We start from the raw sequence: 23,146 nt of genomic DNA on the forward strand, positions 1-23,146 counted from the left end.
TGCTATTTTAAGATACGAGGGTGTTTGATCTTTGGGCGGATAACTTTGATTTTGACTGCACCTCCTGGGTACAACCATCAATAGATGTTGTGCCCTTATCTTCTCTACCCTTATATAATACATCACTACAAGTTTTGCTAAGTGCACACAAAAAATTAACCCAGCCATCTCCCATCATTAAAACCAATGCACTATGTTGTCTTCTTGTTATAATTACCACTGCGTCTATGAATTGTGTGTCCAGCTGGGTCTATGAAATATGGGTCTGATGGCAATTTTACAAACATGTTTCTTGTTGATGGCAAATATCAGAATCTCTCATCGCTTCATGTACCTCATTCCTCCTATCTCAATTACATCCAACGGTCATAAATTTATGGATCATTCCTCATCATCACTCAATATCATCATCCGTCATAATTTAGAGAGCACCCCCAACCTCCAAGCCCCCGACGACATGATTAATGACGTCACATGATCAGTGCTGGAACTTGCCTGCACAAATCCCCAAGCCACGGCGGCGTCGGCCTTCGGATTCGACCCCCCTTTACCAAGTCGATTCGATCTTGACCGGCGGAGCCGGGGCACCAGCCACCATGTGGGCGGCACCGTGCCTGGCGTCGTGCTGCGTGGTGTGCGCGTGCGAGGCGTGCTGGACGGCAGCCGATGCTCTGCCTGCATCGCCTATTGTGGCTACTTCACGTTCTCCCTCTTCGCCTTCTGGGCGCTCCGTGAGGTCGCCGCGCCCCTCCTCCAGTTAAATCCCATGGGCACGGCGCTGACCCGAATCCCCTTACTTTCCCTCGGTTCGATTTGTCAATTCAATTCATCGAAACATTCATGGAAGGGAAGACGAAGACCTCTCTGCTTCCGTAGGGATTAACCACTTCCACAAGACCCCCGACCGCAAGTGGTTCGAGACCGACGAGGTGCTTAGGGTCAGCCTTGAGTAACTTCCTCTTCTTCACCATCCTTGCCATCATCATGGCCGGGATAAAGGACCAGAAGGACCCCCATGACAAGATCCTCCAGGGGCAGGTAGATGGCCAAAATCTTCTACTAGACCGTCATTGTCTTCCTCATGTTCTTTGTGCCCAACGACATCGTCAGCTTCTTGTCACGACCCTTGGCTACCAGCGTGCGACTCCGGGGCGTGAGCACGAAACGAGCGCGACGGCGAATAACGACGCCGAAGAAGAATGCACACACGCAAACACAATTCATGTTTTTGTTGCTAGTTTTGTCAGCCTTTCTCCATTCACAGGAAAATCGTACTTATAGCTGCTACAAAAGGTTGGCCCAATTCATTCTCAATTCGGCCCAACACCACACACGCCTATCTTTAAATCCTACCATTTCCCAGCCACCGTACTCGTCTGAAAGCCTGCACACTAAACACCTTCTTCAGAGTTCAGACAGTAACATCTTCAGTCTAGACGCTCCCCCTCGCCAAATGTTGCTTGTCCCCAAACAAGGGCATTAGAAAACTAGGCACACACACCACATGATACTAAAAGAGTAGTCTTGGAGTTGCCCAAAGAATCGCATGATCTTCGTCAAGCAAACATGCACAATTCATGTTACTCTCTACCTCCGTGAACTCCATCTCATCAAGGTCGATGTTCTCGCACAGCTCCTGGCCGTTGATGAAGTCCTGGAGCAACTACTGGACCTTGGGGATCCTAGTGGGGCTGCTAATAAGGACCACCTCATGGACGCTACTCTTGTCCATCTTTGTATCTCTTGGACATTTCTCAACATGCTCCATGCACTTCCTGAGCAGGTCATAGTGAGCTCCTCAAACCTGGTGCATGGGAGCAAGAAGACAATCCTCCTTAACATGCAGTGAACTACTCGTCGGTGCGATAGAACATCTCCTGAATGGAGGTCAAGTTGTTGATGATTGTGAAGGACATCTTCAGGCTAATGGTTGGAATATCGCACACACTAAGAGCATCTAGAGGGGGGGGTGAATAGGTGATCTTGCAAAAAATCAACTCTAAACAAGACAAACTTGGTTTATGATGAGTGTTAGTGAAAACTAAAACTAAGTTGTTATGAGTAGAGGTGGAGAGGAGAAGAGAACTCTTCACTTGATTGTTCCTTGTATGTGTGTATTAAACTTAGGAACAACAATGCAAGTGAAATATGAGAACTCTTGGAAGACAACAATCGCAATAAGGAAAATGCACAAGAGACACGACGATTTTATCACGTGGTTCGACCAATGCCTACTCCACGTTGTGGTGACCTCCTTCGGTCAAGGGTTGCACTCAACCCTTCTCAAGTGATCCAAAGATCAAACTTGAGTACCATGTTGTTCTTCCTTATATCAAATCCCTTTTTGAGGAATCTCCACAAGTTGGAGTATCTCACGCCTTACACGAATGATCTTAATCAAAGCACAAGAGTAAGGAGGGAGTAGAAACACACACAAGAACTCAATCCGCAACAACAACACACACACGAGTCAAGAAAGGAGCGCAAGAAACAAAACAGCGGAGTCACAGCTCAAGAATGCACTCAAACCTCTATCTAATGAAACAACAACGTGGTCACATAGTCTTGGAATTGTAGTATGCTCAAAGAATGCTTGTGTAGTGCTCCATGGTGCCTAGGGGGTCCTTTTATAGTCCCAAGGAACCTAGGAGCCATGGGAGCTCTGTTTAGAAGGCTCTGGTTGCCTTTTGTCCGCGGGTGCACCGGACACTGCATAGTGCAACGACTACATATATTTTGATTGGTTGTTTTTCGCTTCTAGGGGGCACTGGACCATCCGGTGGGTGGCACGGACTGTTTGGTGAACCAGTTGACCGTTGGCTCTGGCCGACGTGTCAACTATCCGTTGGTCGGCTGGCACACCGGACTGTCAGGCACTCTGCATGGACTAACCGGTGATTTATAGCCAACAAAGTCTTGATTTTCCCGAGAGTGGCCTGTTCGGCAGACCGTGCACCAAACTGTCCAATGGGTGGCACCAGACCGTCTGGTGCTACACAGACCAGTCCAACTTGCTCTTTTTCATTCCTATTCTCTTTCGCTCTTTTTGACTTGACTTCATATAGTCTCTAGCACTTAGACAAATATGATTAGTACCCAAAACAATTGAGTAAGTGTTTGGAGCTTACTTTTTTCACTTGGTACCATATAGATTTGTGGTATGCCCACTTCCAAGCCTAAAAGTGCCTTTTTTTCTCAATTTTCTTTAACTACATGTACTCATTGCTCATACAAGATGATGTTAGTCCGAACACAATGTGTTGAGCATTTAATCACCAAAACAGAATAGAAAAGGCCCAAGGGTACATTTCCCTTTCACACACGTGACTTCACATTGTTGGGGATCCACTCCACGATATATGAAGAGTTCTTGTTCTACACTTTCAACATTTTCCCATCCACTTCCTTGGTGCTCATCCTTCCACGGAACATAGCAAACGTTGTGAGATAGGGATCATGATGAGAGTCAGCAGCACACACAATGTTCTTGGAGTCCCACATCTGCTGGGTCAGCTCGGGCATAATGAGGGCACGGTACTGCTGGGAGCCCCATGAGGTCAGTGAAGTGAATCCCACCATGAAGAAATGGAGATATGGGAAGGGAATCAGGTTAATTGTAGGCTGCTGAAAATAAGAATTCTGCTGACCAGATAAACGAAGGCAACACACCACACCATTCATTGTTGCAGAGATAAGGTGGTTGAGATCACCAAAAGTTGGTGTGGCAAGCTTGAGCGTGTCATTGTGGAGCACCATGCACTCATCGACACTCTCAATGAGCTTGTGAATAGAATATATAACTGAAAGTCGCCTAGAGGGGGGTGAATAGGCAAATCTGAAATTTACAAACTTAAGCACACACTACAAGCCGGGTTAGCGTTAGAATTAAATGTGAGTCCAAAAGAGAGGGCGAAAACAAATCACAAGCAAATAAGAGCGGATGACACGATGATTTGTTTTACCGAGGTTCGGTTCTTGCAAACCTATTCCCCGTTGAGGTGGTCACAAAGACCGGGTCTCTTTCAACCCTTTCCCTGTCTCAAACGGTCACTTAGACCAAGTGAGCCTTTCTCTTCAATCAAATAGGACACTAAGTCCACTATAAGGACCACCACAACTTGGTGTCTCTTGTTTTGATTACAAGTGAGATGAACACAAGAAAGAAGGAAGAAGAAAAGCAATCCAAGAGCAAGAGCTCAAATGAACACAAATGTCTTTCTCTCTAGTCACTAATTTGGTTGGAGTGATTCCGGACTTGGGAGAGGATTTGATCTCTTTGGTTGTGTCTTTGAATGAAGTCTAGAGCTCTTGTATGAGGTTTGAAGGCTGAAAACTTGGATGCAATGAATGGTGGATGGTTGGGGTATTTATAGCCCCAACCACCAAAAGGACAGTTGGTGGAGGCTGCTGTCGTATGGCGTACCGGACAGTCCGGTGTGCCAGCCATGTCACCCGACCGTTAGGGTTCGACCGTTGGAGCTTCTGACTTCTAGGCCACCGGACATTCACTATTCACTATCCGGTGCGCCTTCTGGCGCTGCCCTGACTTCTACGCACGCAGGCGCGCACTGTTCACTTTTACTGTTCCGTTGCAGACGACCGTTGGCGCTGTGTAGCCGTTACTCCGCTGGCGCACCGGACAGTCTGGTGCTACACCGGACAGTCTGGTGAATTATAGCGGAGCGGCTCCCAGAATTCTCGAAGGTGGCAAGTTTGGAGTTGGGTTCCCTGGTACACTGGACACTGTCCGGTGGCACACCGGACAGTCCGGTGCGCCAGACTAGAGCACACTTCGGTAGTCTTTTGCTCTTTTTATTTGAACCCTTTCTTGGTCTTTTTATTGGTTTGTTGTGAACCTTTGGCACCTGTAGAACTCATAATCTAGAGCAAACTAGTTAGTCCAATTAATTTGTGTTGGGCAATTCAACCACCAAAATTCATATAGGAAAAGGTGTAAACCTATTTCCCTTTCAATCTCCCCCTTTTTGGTGATTGATGCCAACACAAAACAAAGCAAATATAAAAGTGCAAAATTGAACTAGTTTGCATAAGGTAAGTGCAAAGGTTTCTAGGAATGAAACCAATAATTATTTCTACTAGATATGCATGGATGGCTTTCTTCTTATTTAAAATTTTGGACCACGCTTGCACCACTTGTTTTGTTTTGCAATGTTTTGGAAATTCTTTTTCAAAATCTTTTGCAAATAGTCAAAGGTATATGAATAAGATTTTGAGAAGCATTTTCAAGGTATGAAATTTTCTCCCCCTGTTTCAAATGCTTTTCCTTTGACTAAACAAAAACTCCCCCTTAATGAAATCCTCATCTTAGTGTTCAAGAGGGTTTTAGATATTAATTTTGAAGAGGGTATACCAATTTAAAATTATATAAAAAATAAGATACCAATTGAAAAATCTTTTCTTAACTCAAATTTGAAAGACTACATTTTTGAAATTGGTGGTGGTGCGGTCCTTTTGCGTTGGGCTAATACTTTCTCCCCCTTTGGCATGAATCGCCAAAAACGGATACTGGTGATTGAAATATATGCCCTTTTTCAAACTTTCTCCCCCTTTGGTAAATAATATAGGAGTGAAGATTATACCAAATTGGAGAGCGGCGCGGAGTGACGGCGAAGGATGAATAATCGATGGAGTGGAGTGGAAGCCTTGTCTTTGCCGAAGACTCCATTTCCCTTTTCAATCTATGACTTAGCATAATATTCACTTGAAAACACATTAGTCATAGCACATGAAAGAGAGATGATCAAAATTATAGAAATGAGCTATGTGTGCAAAATATCAATCAAAATTCCTAGAATCAAGAATATTTAGCTCATGCCTAAGTTTGGTAAATGTTTTCTCATCTAGTGGCTTGGTAAAGATATCGGCTAATTGTTCTTTAGTGTTGATATAAGCAATCTCGATATCCCCCCTTTGTTGGTGATCCCTCAAAAAGTGATACCGAATGGCTATGTGTTTAGTGCGGCTGTGCTCAACGGGATTATCCGCCATGCGGATTGCACTCTCATTATCACATAGAAGAGGAACTTTGGTTAATTTGTAACCATAATCCCTAAGGGTTTGCCTCATCCAAAGCAATTGCGCGCAACAATGGCCTGCGGCAATATACTCGGCTTCGACGGTAGAAAGAGCTACATGATTTTGTTTATTAGAAGCCCAAGACACCAGAGATCTTCCCAAGAACTGGCAAGTCCCTGATGTGCTCTTTCTATCAATCTTACACCCTGCCCAATCAGCATCAGAATAACCAGTTAAATCAAAAGTGGATCCCTTGGGGTACCAAAGGCTAAACTTAGGAGTATAAACTAAATATCTCAAGATTCGTTTCACGGCCCTAAGGTGAACTTCCTTAGGATCGGCTTGGAATCTTGCACACATGCATACGAAAAGCATAATATCCGGTCGAGATGCACATAAATAGAGTAAAGAACCTATCATCGACCGGTATACCTTTTGATCTACGGATTTACCTCCCGTGTCGAGGTCGAGATGCCCATTTGTTCCCATGGGTGTCTTGATGGGCTTGGCATCCTTCATCCCAAACTTGGTGAGTATGTCTTGAATATACTTCGTTTGGCTAATGAAGGTGCCCTCTTGGAGTTGCTTCACTTGAAATCCTAAGAAATACTTCAACTCCCCCATCATAGACATCTCGAATTTTTGAATCATGATCCTACTAAACTCTTCACAAGTAGATTTGTTAGTAGACCCAAATATGATATCATCAACATAAATTTGGCATACAAACAAATCATTTGCAATTGTTTTAGTGAATAGAGTAGGATCGACTTTTCCAACTTTGAAGCCATTAGCGATAAGAAACTCTCTTAGGCATTCATACCATGCTCTTGGGGCTTGCTTGAGCCCATAAAGCGCCTTAGAGAGTTTATAGACATGGTTAGGGTACTCACTATCTTCAAAGCCGGGAGGTTGCTCAACATAGACCTCCTCCTTGATTGGTTCATTGAGGAAGGAACTTTTCACATCCATTTGATAAAGCTTAAAGCCATGGTAAGTAGCATAGGCAAGTAAAATGCGAATTGACTCAAGCCTAGCTACGGGTGCATAGGTTTCACCGAAATCCAAACCTTCGACTTGTGAATATCCTTTGGCCACAAGTTGGGCTTTGTTCCTTGTCATCACACCATGCTCATCTTGCTTGTTGCGGAAGACCCACTTGGTTCCTACAACATTTTGGTTAGGACGTGGAACAAGATGACATACCTCATTCCTCGTGAAGTTGTTGAGCTCCTCTTGCATTGCCAACACCCAGTCCGAATCCCTTAATGCGTCTTCTACCCTGTATGGCTCAATAGAAGACACAAAGGAGTAATGTTCACAAAAATGAGCAACACGAGATCGAGTGGTTACCCCTTTATGAATATCGCCGAGGATGGAGTTCACGGGGTGATCTCGTTGTATTGCTTGGTGGACTCTTGGGTGTGGCGGTCTTGGACCCTCATCATCTTCCTTGTCTTCATTAGCATCTCCCCCTTGATTATTGTCCTCCTCTTGAGGTGGCTCCTCTTGATCTTCATCTTCATCATCTTGAGCTTGATCCTCATCTTGAGTTGGTGGAGATTCTTGCATGGAGGAAGATGGTTGATCTTGTGCTTGTGGAGGCTCTTCGGATTCCTTAGGACACACATCCCCAATGGACATGTTCCTTAGTGCGACGCACGGAGCCTCTTCATCATCTAGCTCATCAAGATCAACTTACTCTACTTGAGAGCCGTTAGTCTCATCAAACACAATGTCACAAGAAACTTCAACTAGTCCAGTGGACTTGTTAAAGACTCTATATGCCCTTGTGTTTGAGTCATAACCAAGTAAAAAGCCTTCTACAGCCTTAGGAGCAAATTTAGATTTTCTACCTCTTTTAACAAGAATAAAGCATTTGCTACCAAAGACTCTAAAATATGAAACATTGGGCTTTTTACCGGTGAGGAGTTCATAAGATGTCTTCTTGAGGATTCGGTGAAGATATAACCGGTTGATGGCGTAGCAAGCAGTGTTGATCGCCTCGGCCCAAAACCGATCCGAAGTCTTGTATTCATCAAGCATGGTCCTCGCTATGTCAAGTAGAGTTCTATTCTTCCTCTCCACTACACCATTTTGTTATGGCGTGTAGGGAGAAGAGAACTCATGCTTGATGCCCTCATCCTCAAGGAAGCCTTCTATTTGTGAGTTCTTGAACTCTGTCCCGTTGTCGCTTCTAATCTTTTTGATCCTTAAGTCAAACTCATTTTGAGCCCGTTTCAAGAATCCCTTTAAAGTCTCTTGGGTTTGAGATTTTTCCTGTAAAAAGAATACCCAAGTTAAGCGAGAATAATCATCCACAATAACTAGACAGCACTTACTCCCGTCGATGCTTATGTAAGCTATCGGGCCGAATAGGTCCATGTGGAGTAGCTCAAGCGGCCTGTCAGTCGTCATGATGTTCTTGTGTGGATGGTGAACACCAACTTGCTTTCCTACTTGACATGCGCTAAAAACCCTGTCTTTCTCAAAATGAACATTGGTTAGTCCTAAAATGTGTTCTCCCTTTAGAAGCTTATGAAGATTCTTCATCCCAACATGTGCTAGTCGGCGGTGCCATAGCCAACCCATGTTAGTCTTAGCGATTAAGCAAGTGTCGAGTTCAGCTCTATCAAAATCTACTAAGTATAGCTGACTGTTGGAACTCGCTCTCAGCAGCAAGAAGGCCAACAAGGGTGAACGGTGGTGACAACAGGGTTATGTGCACGGGGGCAATAGCTCTGTTGATCTAGCCTCTCACGGGCACTGTGCGGGGGTATTTATAGGTATCTGAGTGCCCAGCGTCCTGTGTTAAGGACGCATGTGCCCTCAGACACCTATTTTATCCCCAGAATATTCCCATAAAGCAGGGTTACAGACCGTAATTACAAGTATTCCTTTACAAGTTAGGCCCGTAATACAGAGGCGGCCACGCGGGGCCCGTTACAATGGGCCAGATCGCACGTGGGCCTTGGGACTGAACGAGGACGCGCCGTGATAGGACGTCGCCGCAGGCCTTCGTCAAAGTGCCGAGTCCTGCGAAGGGTGTCCCTGCCCGCTTTGTCTCTGTCGGACCAGCGGCTGCAGCGAAGGCCTCGAGCGAAGGGTGGCGTCTTTGCCTTCGCCCCAACATTTGCCCTCCGAGGGACCAGTTCGACAAAGTCACCTGGTGCCGAAGACGTCACTAGATGGCGGAGACGCTGCCCTCGCTCGAAGTGGTTCCGCAGGGGTTTTTGATGTGACCGTTGATGGACGGCGTACTGTTGGATTGCGGGTTTCCCGAAGCGTCGCGGCCTGTCGGATTGCGGGTTTCCCGAAGAGCCGCGCCCCGCCTATAAAAGGGGGCGGGGGCGGCGCTTTTTGAACTCTGCCTTCCGCGCTCCGTAAAACCCTAGCCGCCCGCCGTCTTGCTGCTCCTTTTCCTCCGCTGCTCCCTTAGCTCGCCGGCGTTCTGGCTCGAGTGAAGCAGACCGTCCGCCGCCGACGACGGTACGTAGCAATGCCATCCTCTTCTTCCTCCGCCAACGCCGCGTCGTCGGCCGCCGCCTCGTCTGAGAAGACGTTGAGTAACGTGGAGGTGGAGGAGTTGCGCGCCGGCGACTCTGTTGAATTTGGTGTGTCACGGATGACGTCAGCCCGTATTGAAGATATGCAGCGGTTGGGCTACTTTGGCGGCGGGGTCGCCCGTGCTCCGGGGACGGAGGAAGTCCCCGAGCCGGAGGGCGAGTTGGTTGTTTTTGAGGCGTTCTTCGTCGCCGGACTCCGCTTGCCTGCGCACCGTTTTGTCAGCGAAGTCCTGGGTAGATTCAGCGTTCAAATACATCAGCTGACACCGAACGCCATAGTGGCGCTGGCGAAGTATGTCTGGGCGACGACTTCGTACGGCGGACAGCCGTCAGTTGAAGTTTTTGCGAAGAATTATTGTTTGCATTGGCAGAAAAGGATGGTTGAGGACGGAGTTGCCCAGTTCGGGTCGTGCACATTCACGCCGAAGACCGGCAAGACCACAATGCCAGTGGTGGAGTTGGTCCCGTGCGCCCGCAACAAGTGGGGCAATTGGAATGAATTTTGGTTTTATGTTGCTGAGGCTACTGTCGAAGGCCATGAAGGGCTCCCCGTGTCCTTAATGTGCTCTCACTATTACTCTGCGTATCCACCTTATGAAGTGGCAGAAGAGGATGCAGACGAAGGGGCCCTTCGGTGCGCCGCCGGTCAGAGCAGCGGTCGGGATTTAGTTGAAGAGTTCGTGGCGTACGGGGTCTGGCCCTTGGCGCACGGCTGGGCGCTGGGCGAAGTATGCCCTCGCCAGATGCCCTTTCACGGAGGAAGGGTGGTGCGAAGTCCTGCCTTCGCACTGAATTTGCGAAACCGTGACCCGGCCGCCTTTGTGCGTGATGCGGAGGGCTTGGCGGTGCGGCTCGTGGGGCGTTACGTGCCGAGGACGGAAGGCCAGCGCAGCTTTGACATCCGCGGGTCAAATGAACGTTTGAACAGGGTCTTCGAATTAAATCAACTACCGTACGACGGTTACCCTGGTCAAGACGAAGCGGACCGCCGTGGGAAGAAGCCGGCGGTGGAGACTGGAGGCGACCCTGCGATGGTGGCCGCCGCCTCCTCGAAAAAGAGAAAATTAGGTACTGCGATGGGAAGACTTGGGGTGTCTGATAGTTTCGCTAGAGATTTAATGAGGACGTGTGCGGCCCCGGGGGAGAGGATGTCTTCGCCCGAGCTCCGGGAGTCTTCGGCTCGGATGCTGAGGGTTACCGGGGGTTGTTGGCCTAAAAACATTCCTATCCCCTGCGCGGCTGAGGAGGACTGTTTTACATCTCGTATGGTTCATCGGTGGAAAGTTTTTCCTTATGGGCGAAATATCGGTCATGTTGTGTGGGCAGTGATGGACAAGGATCGCCAAGGCGCGGCGCGAAAACGCCAGGCGACTGTGAGGGTTCACGAAGCCCGGCCGAAAAGGCATCGGGGAACGGCGAAGGCTGAGGCCTCTGGCGGAGGCAAGCCGCCGCTGCCGACGAAGGTGGGCGCCTCCGCGCCTGGCAAGGCGCCGGAGACGACGGTGGGCGCCGGAGGCCCCAAGCTGTCGAAGGTGGTGCCGTCTGTCAGCGGGGTGGCGGAGGCTGCGAAGGCGGCCCGATCGCTACCGCCGCCTGGCAAACGCGTTGCCGACTTCGGCACCGAGATTGATGTGGATGATTATCTTGGGGGTAAGTCTATATGAATATATATATACCCCTTTTTTTTAATTTGTTGACGCGTTGCAGGGTCGGACGAGGGCCCGCTTGCTCTAGTTGTGCCTGGCGCGGCGATCGCGACGGCTGAGCCAGCGCCGAAGGCGGGGGGAGAGACCCTTGGCGCCGGAGGCGAGGTGTCTGCCCTCGCGCTGGTCAGAGACGAGGCGGGCGTGGCGACCCGTCGGCTGAAGAGAGCGACGGAGGCGCTGAGTCGAGCGACGGAGGCGCTGAGTCAGGTCCGCCGAGCTATGCATTTTTTTTTACACAACGACCTTACGTGTGTTCTGCAGGTGGCTGACTTCACCAGCCGCACTGCGTCGGGGGCCCTTACGGCAGCGTTGTCTGCCGAGGTCGAGAGACTTCGGACACAACATGCGGACGCTGTCCGTGAGAAGTCGGCCTCCGACAGCAAGTGCCGCAAACTGGCGGAGAAGGTGGCCGCCCTTGAGAAGGAGAAGGCTGACCTCCGGCGCCAGCTGGCGGGGGAGAGGAGGGAGGCCAACGAAGCCATCGCCAAAGAGCAGGCTGCGCAGGCGGAGGCCAGGCTGGCGTGGGCGGAAGGCAATATCGCCAAGGAGCTCGCCGGAGAGCTGCAGCGGCGGCTTACTGCCCAGGAGAGCCGCGCGGAGGGGGCCGAGGCCGCGATGCGAGCGGAGGCCGAACGGACGCGCACGCAGCTCATGACTTCATATCGCGAGCTGGGTGTGCGGACGGGTGACTTCGAGGTGCCGGAGCGAGAGGCCGGGCTTCGCTGTCTGGAATGGGTGCAGGAGGAACTGCAGGAGCTCCCCACTGTCTTGGCGGGGTTGATGGCGTTCACCTCCCTGGTCACCTGCGAGGCAGCGATGAACGCGCTCTCTCGCGAAGGCTGCCGGCACTTTGAGGCCCTCGACCAGGTGGATGAGGATTTTGGGCGTGATATCTTTGAGGTCGAAGACCCCGTGGTGAAGGAATCCGCCGGGGCCCTCTATGACCGGATGTGGGGTTCATGCGGTCGTGAGGTGGTCCGGACGCGGGCCGAGGCTGCGAAAGCTCAGGTAACGTTGTCGTTTGCCCGGCGTGTGCTGGATGCGGTCTGTGCGTGTGTTTGCTGAGTTTTTGTGCGTTTTGTTTTAGGCGGAGCGCGGCGAGCGGGTGGACGACTTCGGGGCGCTGAACAGCGTGCTGCCTGAGCCGGAGACGACCCCTGCGGAGGCCGCGACTGGAGTCGCCCCGGGACCGACCCCGGAGACTGCGGAAGATGCACCGGGCGCTCCTGCATCTGCCGCGGCCGGCGAAGACCTTCCCCCAAAGGTGGCCGAAGGCGCGCCAGATGCCCCCGCAGCTGCTGTGCCGAGCGCTGAGGATCCAGCAGAGGCAGCGGCGGAGGCTCCCGCAGCGGCCGGGCCTTCGCAGGTGGCATAGGTGGTGTTTAGGGTTGAGGGATTTTTGGATGTTGTACTGAATTTTGGTTGCTGCGCAGGTTCAAGATTTTGGGCCTGCGCACGCAACCGCTACCACTGAGTTTTTGGCGGCTTCGACCGCGGAAGATGGAAATGAATGTGGTGGGTCTGTTTCTGAGTTTTTTGATGTTACTGACTCTGGGAGCTCGGTTGAGTGGACTGAGGAGTCGTCGTCGGAGGACTTGGATTATTTTGCGGCCTTGGACGTGGCTGCGGCGGAGGCTGCACCACATGCTGCGGACGCGCCAGGCGTGCCCGGTCCTAGCACCGGGCACCGACGACGAAGGGCGGTTGCAAAGCGTAGGATTAGTGCGGAGGAAGGGGCTCGGCTTCGCGTTAGTAGGGCTGGCCGGCAGGAGCTGCTGTCTTTGCCGGCCGCCTCGGGTGTAGGGGAAGGGGAGCTGCGAAGCCTTTTTGCGGGTGAGGAGCTTAGGATAATGTTATTTAATTATAGAGAGATGGGGATTATTCCTAAGGTTGAGCCGATGTAGGGCGTGGTGCCCTCGCTTGTGTATGTGTAAAGGCTTGTAAAATGGAGTTGTGTGCCCTCGCGTGCCTGTGCCTGCGAGGGCGCTGTGTACTTTGTCTGGTGTGATTGATTGATTGGTCTTGCTGTCGTTTCTGCTTTTTGTTATACTGTGCTGGCTGCGCCCTTAGGCGGTTCCTGCGATAGACTTCGGATTTTTGCGCGTTTGTGCTTGGTCCGGCTGCACCTTTTAGGCGACTTCTGCGCGGATAGTCTTCGCGATGGACTTCGGATTTTTGCGCACTTGTTGTGCCGAGTCCGGCTGCACCCTTAGGCGACTTCTGCGCGGATAGTCTTCGCGATAGACTTCGTTTTTTGCGCACTTGTTGTGCTGAGTCCGGCTGCACCCTTAGGCGACTTCTGCGCGGATAGTCTTCGCGATAGACTTCGTTTTTTGCGCACTTGTTGTGCTGAGTCCGGCTGCACCCTTAGGCGACTTCTGCGCGGATAGTCTTCGCGATAGACTTCGTTTTTTGCGCACTTGTTGTGCTGAGTCTGGCTGCACCCTTAGGCGACTTCTGCGCGGATAGTCTTCGCGATAGACTTCGTTTTTTGCGCACTTGTTGTGCTGAGTCCGGCTGCACCCTTAGGCGACTTCTGCGCGGATAGTCTTCGCGATAGACTTCGTTTTTTGCGCACTTGTTGTGCTGAGTCCGGCTGCACCCTTAGGCGACTTCTGCGTGGATAGTCTTCGCGATAGACTTTGTTTTTTGCGCACTTGTTGTGCTAAGTCCGGCTGCACCCTTAGGCGACTTCTGCGCGGATTGGTCGCACGCGAGGGTGGCTAGCGCTTAGCCTCGCGGTGACTTCGAATTGGTCGAATGCCGAAGACCGTTGTTGCGGTCTTTTTTCGACACATGCTTTTGCGGGGGATTTTTTCTCACATATATTACATGGCTCCGCCTCGTTAAAAACCTCACCCCCCGGGAGGAAAAGAGTGCGGGCCGGTACAAGATTGTTTGCGGCGAATTACAAGGGCGAAATCGGCCCTAAATGGGTCAAACAAGAAATTTGCGAAGGTTGTCGACGTTCCAGGAGTGCTCTAGGTCCTCGCCGTTTGGCGTTGTGAGCCTGTAAGCACTGGGGGAAGCTTTTGACTTGACTATGAAGGGGCCCTCCCACCTGGGCTCCAATTTGCCCTTGGACTCCGTCCGAGCTGTTCGGATGAGTACGAGGTCCCCCTCGCTGAACTCCCTCGGGATGACTGCACGGTCGCGCCATGCTTTGGTCTGGGCCTGATATTTGTTCAGGGCCTGTAAGGCGAAGACCCGGTCTCCGTCAATGAGATCTTTTGAAGTTGGCTCATCCACGTCGGGGACGGCTGACGGAACTGTACGCGGGGACCCATGCTTTATTTCTTGCGGGGTCATTGCCTCCGATCCGTATAGAAGGCGGAAAGGAGTGAACCCGGTCGCTCTGCACTCGGTTGTGTTTAGCGCCCAGACTGCCTCTGGTAATAAATCGGTCCACCTGCCTTTTCTTTCATCGAGGAGCATCTTTTTGACAGCTGTGAATATTTTCCCATTGGCGCGCTCCACGACCCCGTTGGACTGCGGATGATAGACTGAAGCGAAGGCAAGCTTGGTGCCGATGGAAAAACAAAAATCCTTGAAATCTTGGCTGTCGAACTGTTTGCCGTTGTCGACTGTTAGCTCGGACGGTACTCCGAAGCGGCAAACGATGTTCTGCCAGAAGAATTTTTGGGCAGTCTTTGATGTGATTGTGGAAACAGCCCTCGCTTCAATCCATTTAGTGAAGTATTCGACAGCCACGAAGGCGAACTTAAGGTTCCCCTGAGCGGTGGGCAGGGGCCCGACGATGTCCAGGCCCCAGCGCTGGAGAGGCCATGTATGGGCAATCAGCTTTGTATATTGCGAGGGGTTGCCTGACCGAGGGGAGAACTTCTGGCAGGCTTCGCAGGACCTCGTGACCCGATTTGCGGCGCAGATCATTGCGGGCCAGTAAAACCCTTGACGGATCACCTTGGCAGCCAGGGCCCTTGGCCCTGCGTGCGAGCCGCACGTGCCGCTGTGGACTTCGCGTAGGATCTGCATGCCTTCGGTTTCGGTGACGCATTTGAGCATTGGCAGACTGACCCCTTTTTTGTACAGTTGGCCCTCGATCAGAGCGAAGTCCCGGCTTCGGTGTCTGAGGCGCTTTGCCTCACTGACGTCGGCTGGATGATAGTATCCCTGCAGGAACAGGGTTATTGGTGCCCTCCAGTCTTCTGTCATGATTAGGTTGACTATACGGTGGCCTTCGCTATCATTAGTTATCTGGAGCCCTTCGGGGCTCCGGACAGCTGGGGTGCCGATGGTGTGGAAAAACACGTCGGAGGGCAGGGGCTCGCCCCTGGCGGCGGCCTTGGCTAAGGCATCGGCCTCCTCGTTTTTGGCCCTATCCACATGCTGCAGGGTGAATCCCTTGAATTGTCTCTCGAGACTTCGGATAGCCGCGAGGTATTGCATGAGGGCGGGGTCTTTTGCTGCATAGTCCTTCTCGACCTGACCGGCAACTATCTTGGAGTCTGTTTTGATGATACATGTGGTGACTCCGAGGGCCCTTAGCTTGCGGAGGCCGAGGATGACTGCTTCATACTCTGCTATGTTGTTTGTGCATTTGTCGGATTCCAGAGCGAAGCTGAGGCGTGCTGCATATCTGTGTTTGACTCCGGCTGGCGAGGTGACAACTGCAGCGACGCCTGCCCCCGCATGGCACCATGCACCGTCGCAATGGATGGTCCAGACCTTTTCTGTGGATGGGTCCGGTTGCGTTACTGGCCCAGTCCAGTCGACGACGAAGTCTGCCAGGACTTGCGACTTGATAGCTGTTCTGGGCTCGAAGCAGATGTGGTAGCCGGAGAGTTCGGCTGCCCACTTGGCAATCCTCACTGATGCCTCCGAGTTCCTGAATAGTTCGCCGAGCCCCCTGTCTGAGGTGACTCGGACCTTGAATGCTTCAAAATAATGACGCAGCTTGCGCGAGGACATAACAACTGCGTAGGCTATCTTCTCCAGCTCTGTCATGTTGCATTTGGACGGTGTCAGGACTTCGAAGACATAGTAGACAGGGCACTGTCTGACTGTGCCCTCGACTGTCTGCTCCTGTACCAGTGCCGCGCTGACTGCGTGCGGCGAAGCCGCGACATAGAGCAATAAGGGGAGCGAGGAGTCGGGGCTCGTGAGGATGGCCAGCTCCGACAGGTACTGTTTTAGTGAGGCGAAGGCCGCTGCTTGCTCCGGTCCCCAAGCGAAGTCCTTCGCTCCGCGGAGTGTTTTGAGGAAGGGGAGACTTCGCTCGGCGGACCTGGAGATGAATCTGTTGAGAGCTGCCATCCTGCCTGTCAGGCGCTGGACGTCCCTGGCAGACTGCGGAGGCGACATATCGACGATGGCCTGGATCTTGGTTGGGTTGGCCTCGATGCCGCGGCGGGACACCAGGTAGCCCAATATCTTGCCCTGGCGAACACCGAAAACGCACTTTTCCGGGTTTAGGCGGAGTCGTGCATCTCGCATGTTCGCGAATGTCTCTGCTAGGTCGGCGAGATGGTCCTTCTTATTCTTGCTGGCGACGACGATGTCGTCCACATATGTGAATATGTTTCTGCCGACCTGCCCCTCGAGCACTGTTTTGGTGAGTCTGGAAAAGGTGGATCCGGCATTCTTGAGACCCTCCGGCATTCTGACAAAGCAATAAGTGCCGAAGGGTGTTATAAAGCTGGTGCTAGCCTTGTCTTCCTCCTTCATGTATATCTGGTGATAGCCGGAGAAGCAGTCGAGGAGGGACATGACCTCGCATCCGGCCGCGCTATCGACTATTTTGTCGATCCGCGGCAACGGGAAATTGTCCTTTGGGCAGGCCTTATTGAGACTGGTGAAGTCTATGCACATGCGCCATTTTCCGCTTTTTTTCTGCACCATCATGACATTGGAGAGCCACGTGGGGTAGGCCACTGGCTCGATGAATTTAGCCTCCAGGAGGCGATGCACCTCCGCCTTGGCGGCCTCTGTCTTTTCGTCTGACATTTTGCGAAGCTTCTGCTTTTTGGGTCGCACCGAAGGGTCAATGCCCAAGCTGTGCTCAATTATGGCTCGGCTGACTCCGACCAGATCGAGGGCGGACCAGGCGAAGACATCTTTATTCTTGGCCAGGCAGCAGAGAAGTTTCTCTTCTTCAAGTGAGGTGAGGTCTTCGCTGATGGTTACTGTCTGCTTGGGAGTGGCCTGATCGAGGGGGACAGTCTTGGTCCCGTCTTGGCACTGCAACTGCGCCTTGTCGTGCTGCTTGTCGGTTGGGCTGGCCGGCGCAGGGACCTCGCGCTGGGTCGAGAGACAGTGTACGTTTCTCTGACCGGGCACGAAGTCCCGCTCAATGTTGCGCGCCGTCTGCTGGTTGCCGTAGACTGTGATGGCGCCTAGCGGGCCTGGTATCTTCATACATAGGTACAACCCGTGGATGGCAGCTTCGAACTTGTTGATGGAGCCCCGGCCCATGATGGCGTTGTATGGATATACCATGTCGACAATGTCGAAGGTTACTTGCTCACTTCGGGCATTGGGCGCTACACCGAAGGAGAGGGGCAACTCTATCTTGCCAACTGGAAAGGTGCCCTTGCCGCCGAAACCATACAACGGGTTGTCCGAAGGCTTCAGCAAGCTGTGGCTTATACCCATGCGGTCGAAGGCGTGGAGGAAGATGATGTCCGCCTGACTGCCGTTGTCGACTAGGACTTTGTGTAAGTCCCAGCCTGCCACGCTGCAATTGATGACCATAGCGTCGATGTGGGGGGCGCTGCGCAGGTCGACGTCTCGTGCGTCGAAGGTTAGCGGTATGTGAGACCACTTCGTCTGCACGACTGGGCCAGTGACGGCGACATGGTTGATGCTGCGGTAGTGGTCCCGCTTCTGCCGCTTGGTGTCGAAGTCAGTGCTAGACCCCCCTGTTGTCATGTGAATGACTCCGCGATATGGTTGATCGGCGAAGTCTTCCTGCTTTGGGGCATGGGGGATGTTCTGATGTTGCTGGTGTGGTGGTGGGGGTGGAGGAGGTACGATTTGTACTTCCTGATGGTGTTGGTAAGCGTGGTGCGGTGGATGCGGAGCGGGAGCGTGAATATATGGTGGAGGGGGTGGCTGGTAGTTATGCGCGACAATTCTGGGATTGTCGGCTGGCTGCGCCCGCGCCATTCTGTCTCTGGTGGCCTTCGTCTCGGGGCAGTCTTTGGTCTGGTGGGCGCAGTCTTCGCCGTGGAAAAGGCAATAGAATCGGCGCGGCGGCTGTTGCGCCCGCCCTCGACCCCTGCCGCGAGTTCCGTTTCCGCGGCCCTGAGGGGGATATTCCTGGCGGCGAGGGGGATCAGCAGCAGGCTGTTGGTTGATGATGTTGTGCACTTGCTGTTGACTGCGGCCATCTCGGCCGGAGTCTGGTTGCGGAGTCCTCGTCCAGGTGCGGCTGGACTGCGGGGCATCTTTGGGCTTCCGCTGTGACTCAACCTTGCGCTGGTGGAGCTCTTCGGATTTGGCATATTTTTCGAAGAGCTGATATAGCTCCTGCAAGCTCTTTGGTGGATCTCTGATACAATGGCTGTAGAGGACGCCAGCCCGAAGGCCATTGATGGCATAGTGGATAGCGATCTGATCGTCGACAGAGGGCAGCTGTGACTTGAGTGTTAAGAACTTGCGGTAATACTCACGCAGAGTCTCTTTTTCCAGCTGTTTGCAAAGCGAGAGCTCGGCCAAAGCGTCGGTGTCTGGACGGTAGCCTTGGAAGTTGAGGAGGAACTTGTCCCTGAGACTTCTCCACGAATCAATGGACAGCGGAGGCAATCTGGTGAACCAGGTGAGTGCTGGGCCCTCTAGTGCGATGATGAAAGATTTCGCCATTGTGGCGTCGTCTCCTCCGGCTGATGCAACGGCGACCTGATAACTCATGATGTACTGCGCCGGGTCGGTGCTGCCGTTGTACTTGGGGTATGCCCCCGCTCGAAAGTTAGCCGGCCAAGGCGTCACTTGTAGGTGTGGCGCCAGGGGACTTCGCTCGTCGAGGTAGTTGACCCCTTGGAATGGCGCGCCGTGCTGGGAGACGTAGTCATGCTGGGGGAAACGCGGGTTCTCCGGCTGCGCCCGGTGTTGCAGGGGTGGGCCATGCTGCCGGCCGAGGTGGCCTTTGCGCGTGTCCTCCGGTTGTGTGCGCTGTTGTAGGGGTGGCTCTTGCTGTAGACCGAGGTGGCCTTCGCGCTGCATCAGCGCGATCTCGCGCTCGAGGTCTTGGGCTTTCTGCTCCTCGTCGCGTATCATTTGCCGCACTTTGGCTAATGCGGACACACGCTGGCGCTTGGCCTCCAGTATCTCTTTCTGCCTCTGGAGATTGCGGTTCCTGAGGCGCAGGGCGCGCAGCTGCAGCTGTTCTTCTGTTGAGACGCTGAGGACCTCGCCGTCCTCGGTGAGGTCCGCGCCTTCCAGTGGGGCGAAGCCTGGGGGCAGCTGTGACTGTCCTTCGGTTCCGCGGGTGCGGAAGGTGTCGTCTTCGCCGGTGTGGGGAACATTGTCTTCAGTGGGCTCTTGGTGGGTGGATTGGGTGAGGATGAGGGCCTTGCCCTTTCTTGCGGCCAGCAGTGCTGCCTTCGCAGCCTCGTCAGCCTTGGGGTTAGCTCTCTTGGGTGCCATCGCGGGTGGTTTTGTCGTAGCACGAACGGTGGGCGCCAAATGTTGGAACTCGCTCTCAGCAGCAAGAAGGCCAACAAGGGTGAACAGTGGTGACAACAGGGTTACGTGCACGGGGGCAATAGCTCTGTTGATCTAGCCTCTCACGGGCACTGTGCGGGGGTATTTATAGGTATCTGAGTGCCCAGCGTCCTGTGTTAAGGACGCATGTGCCCTCAGACACCTATTTTATCCCCAGAATATTCCCATAAAGCAGGGTTACAGACCGTAATTACAAGTATTCCTTTACAAGTTAGGCCCGTAATACAGAGGCGGCCACGCGGGGCCCGTTACAATGGGCCAGATCGCACGTGGGCCTTGGGACTGAACGAGGACGCGCCGTGGTAGGACGTCGCCGCAGGCCTTCGTCAAAGTGCCGAGTCCTGCGAAGGGTGTCCCTGCCCGCTTTGTCTCTGTCGGACCAGCGGCTGCAGCGAAGGCCTCGAGCGAAGGGTGGCGTCTTTGCCTTCGCCCCAACACTGACCCTCTAACACTCCCTTAAATGCTTCTGAAGCATCACTTCTTCTAAAGACAGTAACACCTATATCCGTAAAAAGACAGTAACACATATACAATAACAGAGTGTATAGAGATAAATGTCGTAAAACATCAGAGTATTTATTACATAGCGGAAGACTTATTACAAAATAAAATAATAATTATAAAACGAACTAAGGATCGTCGGCGCCAATGTCAACTGAGAAACGCCACCTAGATCAGATCATACTCCTCGCCTTGTGGCTCCTCCTGAACCACCTGTTCTTCTCCTGTGGGGGGTGTGAGACAGCAAGAGTGAGCTCACATACGTTCATCGCTCAACAAGTTGTGGGGAATAATGTGGCATGAACTCACCAAAGGTGGGAGTTCATGAAGTGTAAGGCTGATCAATGAAATAAAGGCTGAAGCTGAGCATTGCTTTTAAGTTGGTCAAAATTTTATTAGCAATTACTAAGTACAAGTAAATACCAACCCTTAGAAATAATAAATAAAAGTAATAATGAAATAATCCTAGATGCAATGAAATGACAGATTGAGTTTAAGTTCCATAATTTAATCATGTGAGTGTCCGAGCCGCTCATGACCGTGAGCACGGCTAGTATACCAGTTTTACACTCTGCAGAGGTTGCGCATCTTTACCCACAAGTCGTGTTACCCATTTGCCACGGAGTTGATCAGACCCCATACACCTCTACCAAGGAAGCGAGGCAGGGTACCACTACGAGGCCTTTACAAAGTTCCACTAGCTTCAGACTACCCGCTACAGTTTATAGGAAGCTCCAGTGCAGGGTTCTTGTCTGACCGCCATCGCAGCAAAATCAACCCAAGGACCTCCCTACACTGACCACTCCCCTACTGCCCTTGCCCCTTTCGGGTAAGGTAGCCCTCCACTAGCTTTCCTAGTTAATCAGCCAAGGGCGTCCCATTAAACCCTTGTGGTAGCACTGTTTTCCCGGGTGGTTCTCCATGTTCCCATTAACATAATGATCTTATCATGAACATAGAATAATGAACAAATAATAACAAGTGTAATCACGAGTAGTGAATACCTCTATACCCAAAACCATATAAAGCAATAGCATGTACTACCCAAAACCTTAGTAGTAAAACCAGTGGTGAATCAAGGTATAAAGATAGTCAAAATCTAGGGTATCCTATTGGGTCCCAGCAAAATTATCCTATGCAGATCATTATGAATAATAAGAACATGAATGGGTAAAAGAAGTGATCAAGGACACAACTTGCCTTCAACGAGCTCCTGCTCAGCTATCTCTACTTGTTGAACCTCAGATTCCACAGTGGCTTGCTCGTCTACTCGCATCAACACAATACATACATAGCATAGCATAAATTAACATCACATCAAACATGCAAATATAATATACAGTAATAAACTAGACATTAAAATAAGATCACAGGAACTGGAATCATAATTTTTGGAGTTATAGATTTTAAGATATGAATTCTTAAAGGTTTTATGTGCTTAAAATAGGATTAAGTGAGAGATTAAATTTCTTATTGTTTTCATGATAAAACAGAGACTCTAAGTGGTAGAGAATAAAATTACAAAATTTTAGAAACTGAAATGGAGTAATTTGGAGCTCATATGAATTTTCTATGAATTATCAAAGTTCTAGCATATATTTTCACATTAAAAATCCTTTTATAATTCAATTTCTCGGATTTTATAATACTCTGGACTAGGCCTCAATAATTGCGAAGCATAGGGGTCCCTGCGCAAATTGTACTACGACTCAGACGACATACTCTGTAGACAGCGGGTTGATAACTTAATAACGGAGGGGCTCATGTGCAAAAAGGCCTGGGCGAAGGGGTACAGTGGGATATCAGCCGCAGGATCCAGAATCGAGGGCTAGGATTAGATTTCTTTCTAAACGAAACGGTACGCGTTCTGTGCCGCGAGATCGTCATCCAACGACGCAGATGCCTCCACGAACTACTCAAGCGATCTAACCATTGATAGTAAGGCCAGCGGCTCAGATTCTATCTCCTACTATCAGATAGTCCCCCCACCATCATGGCCGTTGCTGAGTGGATCAACGGCCCAAATGCTTAGCCCGAGAGATCCCAGCGCTCTTCCCCCCGCACAGAGCGCACGGCGGCGGAACACACAGCAACAGTGGCGAGGGACACCGTCGACACGATTCTGGTACTCCGGTTCCCATTAACCTAACCAACTCCCTAAATCGCAGCGGAATAATACGAAATACAGTAGGGAGGGATTTTTACCGGAGGTCTACGTAGCGATAACGGCATGCGGCGAAGAGCGGGTCCGCAGCGATTGCGTCGCGCCGGTGAGAAATTCGCCGATGCCAGTGCACAATCCTACCAGCCCCGGACGCGAGCACCTTCCCACTAATCCAGCGGAGCACCTGGAGCTAGCAACGCAGAAATGGTGGTGGCGGTATGGTGAATTTGGCCAGCGACCGATCTCTCTCTCTCTCTTCTCTCGCTCCGCAGGTATAACCCTTTCTCTTTTTTTGCGCTAATGCACGACGGTCTCCAGGTCACGGGTAGGCGACAGGTCATATGGCCTAGGTGAATCAGGATCCACAAATTTGTTGCAGCGGTCTCCACGGATTTCGGCGGCAGGGCGCGACCGGTGAGCCCGTAGCGGCGGAAGGGGCGGAACAGAAGACGCCGAGACAATGACCAACGGGCCCATGTTGTCAGCCGCAA

The 23,146-nt window shown here is 51.7% G+C and overlaps 1 pseudogene; it reads right to left on the reverse strand.

Moving 5' to 3' along the window:
- Positions 1–1,835: 1,835 nt before the first annotated feature.
- Positions 1,836–23,132, reverse strand: LOC103628446 (tubulin beta-3 chain-like; annotated as a pseudogene).
- Positions 23,133–23,146: the final 14 nt, after the last annotated feature.

This window comes from Zea mays, chromosome 5, assembly GCF_902167145.1.
Source record: "Zea mays cultivar B73 chromosome 5, Zm-B73-REFERENCE-NAM-5.0, whole genome shotgun sequence".
Taxonomy (NCBI): Eukaryota; Viridiplantae; Streptophyta; class Magnoliopsida; order Poales; family Poaceae; genus Zea; species Zea mays.